Raw genomic sequence first — 8,207 nt, 5'->3', positions numbered from 1 at the left:
GGCTATTTTACCATTCATGTTTTATTAATAAAAAAAAAAGAATCGTTTCGCCATTCGGGGAGCATCTTTTGGACTATCGTAAACTTTAAAAAAAAAAGAGACGTCTGTACCAGACTTGGAGCCGACAAAAAAAAAGATTTCCTATGTCCAATATAGGAACTTGCAGCACAAACCATCGACACAAAGGCTGTTCAAGACAAAAACTTCAATATGTCCATTCCAAGTTGTAAATGCTGCGTTTAGTTTTTTGTTTTCTTTGTTTCCAATAATAAAAAGACCATTTACATTTTTTTTGACACTTTAATTTATTCATCCATCCATCCGTGTACAGACCACTTTCTTTTCCATTGTTAAGCTAGTTTTTTTTGCAATCCTCCGATGCGACCTGAACGTCTCCTCCTGTAGAGAATTCCCATCTTTTAGTAGTGATCCGTTGTGAGCTTTGTACAGGCTGTTGCGATTGGTTTAACGTTTGTTTGCTGTCGGGGCGAGCGGTCTTGCCATGCACGGATCGCCGTTCCGCGGTGGTGGTTTTTGCTGCCTGTTATCATTTCATGTCTCATTTCTTCGCATCAGTTTAGGGTTTGCTAAGTCTTAATGTGTGACCCTTCCCGGCCCCCATATGGAGAGCATTGTTTTTGCATGCACAAAGTGTACAGACCTAATAAAAGGCACATTTTTAGCTGTAATCTTTGCGTTTTGATAACTGAGGGATTTTTTTTTTGGTGATCTCCTAGGTATTGGCCTGCTGTTGACGCCTAGTCCAGTGTTTTTTCTTTACATTTCACAAGCTGTATCGCTTCTTTCGAAGATTTGACTCGCAAGGGTTGGGTCTCTTAATCAATCTTCAGCTCATGCTTTGTGGCAGGGCAGGGAGAAGGGCGACCCATGGGACTTATTATTGTTTTCAGTTGGCGTTTCCCGTTTTGTGGGACGAGGCTTAAGCGGGCGGGTTGTGATTACTTTTTCGGGGGGTTGATTTTTGTCACGGGGTAGACGCAAAGCCGGTTTGGTGGATCGTTGCAGATGTGGAAGCCGTTGTTGCTGAGGAAGGTTCTGCAGCCGGGTGATGACCTGTTATTTTTCTTGTGACGGGGGAAGCCGTATTCTTCTGATTGAACCCGCTAGACTAGGTGAAATTATATACTCAATGAAACGGTTGGATGCGTGACGACTAGTTTCACAGATATTTTTATATGGATCTAATGTGTATGCGGATATCCCATGTTTCAGGCTAACCGTTCAGTGCAGTTTGGAAGTACCCGACTACAAAAGTGGTTTCAATAAGAAATCCTGATGGCTCCTGTTTTCGGGAGAGCATGGGTTGACGTTCGCACGTGCCCGTTTCACCGTCATAAGCTGTAAACTGCAGCTTTGCATCCTGGGGAAAAAAAATGCCCTTTTAACCAGTCGGGCATAGAAACCGCTTTCCGGATGCGTATACTCTTAAAAACCAAAATGGCTTCAAAATGTAACGGCGATTGTTTTTTTTTTTGTAGAGGTTTTGCATTAGGGTCTTCCTCCTGCGATGTACGGCTAAGAATCGATCTCCACACCCGATGGTAACTCGCCCCCACACAGAATGCCAAAGACATGAAATTTGCAGTAAATTGGATTTTTTGCGGGGTGTAGTCGCCCTGCTTTTCCACGTTGGTTGCCATCTTTCGTCCTGGCCGCCTCGTGTGGTAAATCACGGGAGGGATATTGTGGACTACTGCACTCATTTCTCTACCCATGCCATGACTGGAAGCTTGTGCTAATTCTGAATCCATGCTTGCACTTTAGGGAAAAATAATAATAATAATAAGCCTTGAAACAGAAGACCTGGGATAGAGTAAATGGCTGTCATGTATTGCAATCGAAACTAATAAAGCCAAATAAAAACAAAACCAGTATTTGTCTTCTATTATGGGGTTGGGTTGAGGAGACTTCTATTGGGGGAAATGGGGTTGGGTTAAGGGTCTCCTAGGTGAATGTCAATGCAAAAATTAATGCCCCACCCCTTATGATGCCCAGTGTCAGGTGTTCATTTTGTGGCTCCTCCCCTTCCATTGTGTGGACAACAGGGTTAATGGTCTAGGTAAATGTCTGCATGCAAAAATGACCCTGCCTCCTTATGATGCCAAGTGTCAGGTGTTCATTTTGTGGCCCCTCCCCTTCCATTCTGGGAACATCGGGGGTTAAGGGTCTCCTAGGTGAATGTCAATGCAAAAATTAATGCCCCACCCCTTATGATGATCAGAGTAGACATTTCTTGGCCCCTCCCCCTCTTGGTGGTCAGAGGGTGCTGGAACCTAAACTACTGGGCAGGAAATGGCCAATTCTAATTTTGGGTGTCTCCTAAAGATTCAGAGTTGGACCGGCTACTACTTTGTTAAAACTGAAGATCTCTTCATTTCCCTTTTTAGAACGATCTGCTTACACCAAAGCTCAGACTGCTAGAAGGAGCCGATAAGTTGTGCTGCAGTCTTCATGTGCTAGCAGGGACGTGCTGATTGGAGGAGAGAACAGTGGCCTTTGAGCTCATCTGTCTGCTTCTCCTTTCACTGTCCAATCACAGGCTGTGGGAGGGACAAGACTTGTAAGTTGCACCAGATTAAAAACGTGTCATTGTTTGGCAGGCCTGAGCTGTGCAAGTCTCAGGACTGGATGGACCGATACAAATACTTTAATAAAATGGCCCCCCTTGCATGTATCTAGTGCAGATCTAAAAGCCTTTTACAGCAGTGGCCCGTCCTATGTTTCTTGCTTTATGGGTTCCCTGTTTTTAGACGTTCTCCCTCCTGTGGTTCTCCAAAGAGACATGGACAGCGTGAGCTGTTGTCGGCCATTGAGTCACGGTTGTTTAAACCTGCTCTAAAGTGAACCTGTCACTCGTGCAGTAACGGGGTAACAAAGTGTGGCTTGTGCAATGTCCAGCTTATCGCCCCAACACAAGGAGCCAATGACACATGGGCACCTTCCTGAGACCAGGGGACAGACTGACTCACGTCGATGGAAGCTGGTTGCCTTCACGTTGCAGCGCTTCCCTCACGTAGGATTGCTTGAGCTTTTTTGCATGCAGGAAAATGGAGGTGAAAGCGGCTCGGAGCAGTCTGCGCCTCGCTCTTGTGCGGCATCATCTGTTCAGCAGGTCAACGCTCAGCCGTGAATGGTGAAACCTTCTCAGGTTACAGAGGTGGTAAGTTTTGTGCATGGCTGCCCATGTCACCTGCACATTATATATAATATTTATATTTTCACCTCTTCTCTTGGGGAAATATTTGGAATGCTCACCCTCCATTGCTTAGATACCTAGGGAGGTGACAACTTGGTTCCCCACCCCTTTGTGGTGTATAGCTGCAGGGTGTGGAATGCCACAGCCGATTGGGGGGGGTGGTTTGGTGCGTGTTTTAGGTCCGTTTTGCACCAACCTCACACCCAGCCCCCTGCTCATCACTAGGAGTGAAGCCTGCCTGTGACCAGGGCAGCCATCGGGGGTACGGCAGATACTCATGTAAGGGGCCTGGGGGGCCCGCCCGGGTCCCTTACATGACTATTGGCCGACGGTGAAGGGCGAGGAGGTGGAGGCCTGGCCCTAGGAGCGCAGGGCCCCAGCATTGCCGCTCCAGTGGCTTTGAGACAAGCTGGGGCCCCATCAGCGACGCTGCTCATCTGATGTCGGACTGGCCGGAAGTGACGTCACTTCTGGCTGGTCCAGCGGCAGACGAGGCCATGTGTGCAGGTAAGAGGAGCTAGGAAAGGAGGGAGGGGAGGGATACAGCCCTGACCAGCCCACCTGAGATCCCTTCAGAGCCCACCATAGACAGTCTCGGATGGGCTGTGCAGCATCCATGGTGGGCTCTGCAGGGTCACTCTCAGGTGGGTCCTGTGTCCAGCGTGTCGCTAAGCCCTGCGTCCGGGGGGGGGGGCCTGGTCTAAAGCTGTGTAAGGGGACCTAAAATATCTGATGGCTGCCCTGCCTGTGACAATGTATAAACAGAATGCCATGCCCATAGATCAGAGGCATATATGAAGTGGGTTTTGTCCTTAAACTTTTGAAGCCAGGGGATCAGCATTGCAGCCAGGTAACTATGTGACCAAACATTCATGGATGCCTGACCATTGAACCGACATCTATGGCCAAAGCTTTGAGTACCCTCTCTTATGATGGAGTTCAGGTGCCTCCAGTGAAGGGTCTATTAACACTCCACCATACAAGGGCATTGTAGACAATTGGGCTCTTCCGGCATTGTGGTAACAGTTTGGTGAAGACGCTTTTCTGTGCCACCATGACTGTCCCCTGTGTACAAAGCCAGCTCCATAAAGACATGTGACCAGTTTGGGGGAGGAGCTCGAGGGTCCTGCACAGAGCCCTGACCCCCTCATCCCTATTGAACACCTTTTGGAATGAATTGGAAAGCCAAGGGTGAGCCAGATCTTTTCATCCAACCTGATCTCACAGATGTGTGCAAATTCCCTCAGACACCCTCCAAAATCTTGCCGCAATCCTTCCCAGAAGAGGTGGAGGATGTCATAGCCGCAATGTGGACCAAACTCCATATTAATGGTCAAGGGCATGAGGAGGCAATTCCATATTAATGGTCAAGGGCATGAGGAGGCAATTCCATAATAATGGCTAATGGGGGGAGACATAGTTACATAGTATTTGAGGTTGAATAAAGACATTAGTCCATCAAGTCCAACCTATTAGGATCTCATTCTAGGAGTACCCGTACCCCTGTATGTTACCTGTACCCCTGTATATTGCGGTCCCTTAAGAAATCGTCCAAAAGTTTCTTGAACGATTCCACATTATTTGCTGAAATCACCGCCTGTGGCAGTGAGTTCCAGACCCTAACTGATCTTACTGTGAAGAACCCCCTTCGCCCCTTGTGCTGGAATTTTTTTTCCACCAATTTTAGGTGGTGGCCTCTAGTTTTTGTAACGGAGTTAATTTTAAACAGTTTATCGCTAATGTTGCCGCCACCATTAAACATTTTGTACATGGAGATCATATCCCCCCTCAATCTCCTCACCTCTAATGTGAACATGTTTAAATTTAGTAGCCTCGTCTCGTAGCTCTGGTCCTCCAGCCCCTCCCCCTTGTCTCGTAGCTCTGGTCCTCCATACCCCTAATTAGTTTGGTTGCCCTTCGCTGGACTTTTTCCAACTCAAGGACATCTTTTCTTAGTACTGGTGACCAGAACTGGACCGCGTACTCCAGATGAGGTCGAACCAATGATCTATAAAGTGGCAAAATTATAGACACACTATAGTAATGAAACATGGTGGGACAACTCCATAATAATGGGGGGGACTCTATATTAATGACCATGGTGGGTCAATGGTCATGTGGGTGGGAGGTGCAACTCTATTTTAATGGGCATGGGGGGGGGGGTTGTATGGGATGTCCTCAACCTCATATAGGTGTGATGGCCAAGGGGTCTGCAGACCTTTTGTACAACTGTACACTTCCAGAAGATGAGGTCAGCGATGGTGTCCTCTGTAACACAGTGGGGGGAGTTGAAGATAATTGTACAATTCGGCCTCCAGTAGCTCTGGCTTGCTGCACCTCGGTGATGGTTGTGTAATCCCGCCCTGCTCCCATCTACCTTTTATAACAGCTTATGTGAGCCCGCGGGACAGAGAGCAGGGCGGGCCCCCAGGGATGACACTTGACGTTGTCCAATACCGGCTCCTGGTTTCCTTTTAAGTCCTTGGTTCCCCTTCTCCTCGGCGCAGGCTGGAGATTCCTCATACACTTCCTAAACGTCATGGACACCAGAGAGGAATCCGGCACGGGAGGGAAGAGGACGGGAGACGTGTTTAGTTTTATTATAAACTATTTATGTTACAGGGATTCTAATTTTTGATTGATTTCCTTGTGAAGATGATTACGATGGAGAGACATTTTATGTTGATTATAATACAACCCAGAATACTCCTGACGGAGAGGATGAAGCATTTCCCGCACCTCCAGACCAACTGGTAACAGTGCCGGGAGACACAAGGGCAGCAAAGTGGCACGAGTGCCTACTGGGGGCAACATTAGTATTATACAGGATTTATATAGCGCCAACAGTTTGCACAGCGCTGTACAACATAGGGAAGACCTTACAGTACAATACAATTCAAGATGGTAAGGAGGGCCCTGCCCCTGGGGGCTTACAATCTAAAAGGGAGGGGCCAGTGATACATGAGGAGGGAGCTGTGTGGGGATGAAGGGGCAAGACACCTCTCCCTATCGGCCACACGAGCACCGCGGGGGGACAGGACGTCGGCTGGGAAGCTGCTGCAGTGGAGGTAAGAAGAGACAGACAGGAGAGAGAGGGCCGCTTCACACCACAAAGTTCCAGAATGTTCGGCCTTTTGAACGCATTGGAACGCAAACCGGCCGGCTCCCTGCGTTCTGGGGCGTGGGGTTATATTGAAGTCAATGGCACAGCAGCCACGTACTTCAGTGCACCGCCTCACCCCCTCCCGCCCCTGAATGCAGGTGTTTTTTCATTGGTAGATCTCATTGAGCGCATCATTTGAAAAGTAGATCTCTAGATAAAAAATTGTGGGCACCCCTGGGGTAAAGAGTTCCATAGGATGGGAGAGACTCTAGAGAAGTCCCAGAGGCGAATATGGGAGGAGTTGACGAGGGAGCTGGAAAGCAGGAGGTCTAAGCCGGGTCGGGTGACAAGCTGCACTGAAAAGTCAGGTCGGGTCCCAGAAGCTGCTGAAGACCACCGAGCGCTGAGTGAGCTTTAAATAGCCCAAATGGCGCAGAAACAATGTTATAATTATATGCATGGTCAAAGAGGGAGTGATCCTCCAGGTGATGGGTGTGGCCTCAAGTGGGTGTGGCCCATTGCATCACAGGTTTGGGCTTTGCAGGTGTAAAGGAAATGGGGAGTCCGAATTTCTTCCGACCTCCTCATAGTAAATGAAACTCTCATTGAATGAACCCGTCACTGCTGACACTGCAAAATAGTGAGACATAATACAATATATATATATATATATAATGAATATATAAATATCATATATACAGTGCATATTATTATATAGAGAATGAATATCACATATATATATATTATACATTATTCTGCAGAGATCACAATCAGAGGGAAGATGTTACAATCTGGATTTCCCTTTTTGGTGCAGAAATAAGAAGTTTGTCATCTCTAATGATGGAATTGAAGGTTTTGACCCTGAGATGGATCTCAGTGAATGAAGGAATGAGTGAATGAAGGAATGAGTGAATGGTGTCAGTGGACGGGGGATGATCCTCCTCAGGCCGGTTATTTGGGATTTGTCTGCTGCTGTTGTCACCCTCTGAGGGGAAAACATGAAACACGGATCCTGAGACACGCAGCAGCTCCGGAGTCAGTCCGGGTTCTCTCATCGCTGTTACAATGTTGCAGTTTGGAGTTGATGCGATTCCTCTTTCATTGGCTGATTTGAGTCATTTTACAATGAAACATTCCGGATCCTTCGGCAGGTTTTTATTACATTTACAATGTTTGTATTTCATAGCTGAGCTGAGAGAAATGCCGGGGCCGCCAGTGCTGAGCTCCCCCCAGGAAATGCTCCTTGCCTGGCATGTATACCAATCATGACTCGCTGTGGGTCTGTGATACAGGAAGTGTCGGCTCTGATTGTTCGTTGTCTCTCTTCCTCCAGCAAGCGGAGGCTCCGGATTGTTGGCTTAGTTTTGTCTTTTAGGGAACTGGACATTTACTGTGTCTGTTTTTACTGTTGTCACTCCTGGGTCCCAAACAAGAGAAGCCGGACTTCACGTCACATGTTCTGAGGAGCCAAAAAACGAATCTCCACTAATAAATCGGCACAGGTGAGTTCATACAGGTGAGCGGGGTGATTGGAAGAGGTGCAGCTGATGATTGCACCTGTGATACATTGCACACACCTGGAGGACATACAGCTTATGCTGATGTAATACTGTCTCCTGAGCACTGGGTGGCGCTGTGGTGCAGGTCTAGTCCATGCTACTCTTCTATCTATCTATGACTTCTATGGTTCCTGTATGATGCTGTATTCCTGGATACAGGTGGAATAATGTGATCCCAGCACTGCATCTAAACTCATCACAGACACCTGGAGGATGCGTCACATCTACAAACCTCTCTCTTCATTGTAGCTTGTCTATGCAGTTACAGAATATTGGCTGTAATTAGGGATGTGTGTGGGCTTGGTGTGACCCCGAGTAACTGACACTC

At 47.6% G+C, this 8,207-nt stretch overlaps 1 protein-coding gene across 1 annotated transcript in view; it reads right to left on the bottom strand.

Annotated features, from left to right (window-relative positions):
• The window catches only part of TTC7B (tetratricopeptide repeat domain 7B), a 112,451-nt gene that overhangs the window by 846 nt on the left and 103,398 nt on the right, over positions 1-8,207 (bottom strand). The window contains exons 21-22 of the mRNA XM_018558519.1: positions 4,480-4,484; positions 4,202-4,211 (exon numbers count right to left, since the gene is read on the bottom strand). The gene's annotated coding sequence lies outside the window, so the exon portion shown is untranslated. The remainder of the gene's footprint in view (positions 1-4,201; positions 4,212-4,479; positions 4,485-8,207) is intronic.

Source organism: Nanorana parkeri, unplaced genomic scaffold (genome assembly GCF_000935625.1).
Source record: "Nanorana parkeri isolate BGI_ZX_2015 unplaced genomic scaffold, ASM93562v1 scaffold344, whole genome shotgun sequence".
In the NCBI taxonomy this organism is placed as follows: domain Eukaryota; kingdom Metazoa; phylum Chordata; class Amphibia; order Anura; family Dicroglossidae; genus Nanorana; species Nanorana parkeri.
Note: the sequence above shows the minus strand (reverse complement) of the source record. Positions and strands in the feature narration are given on the sequence as shown.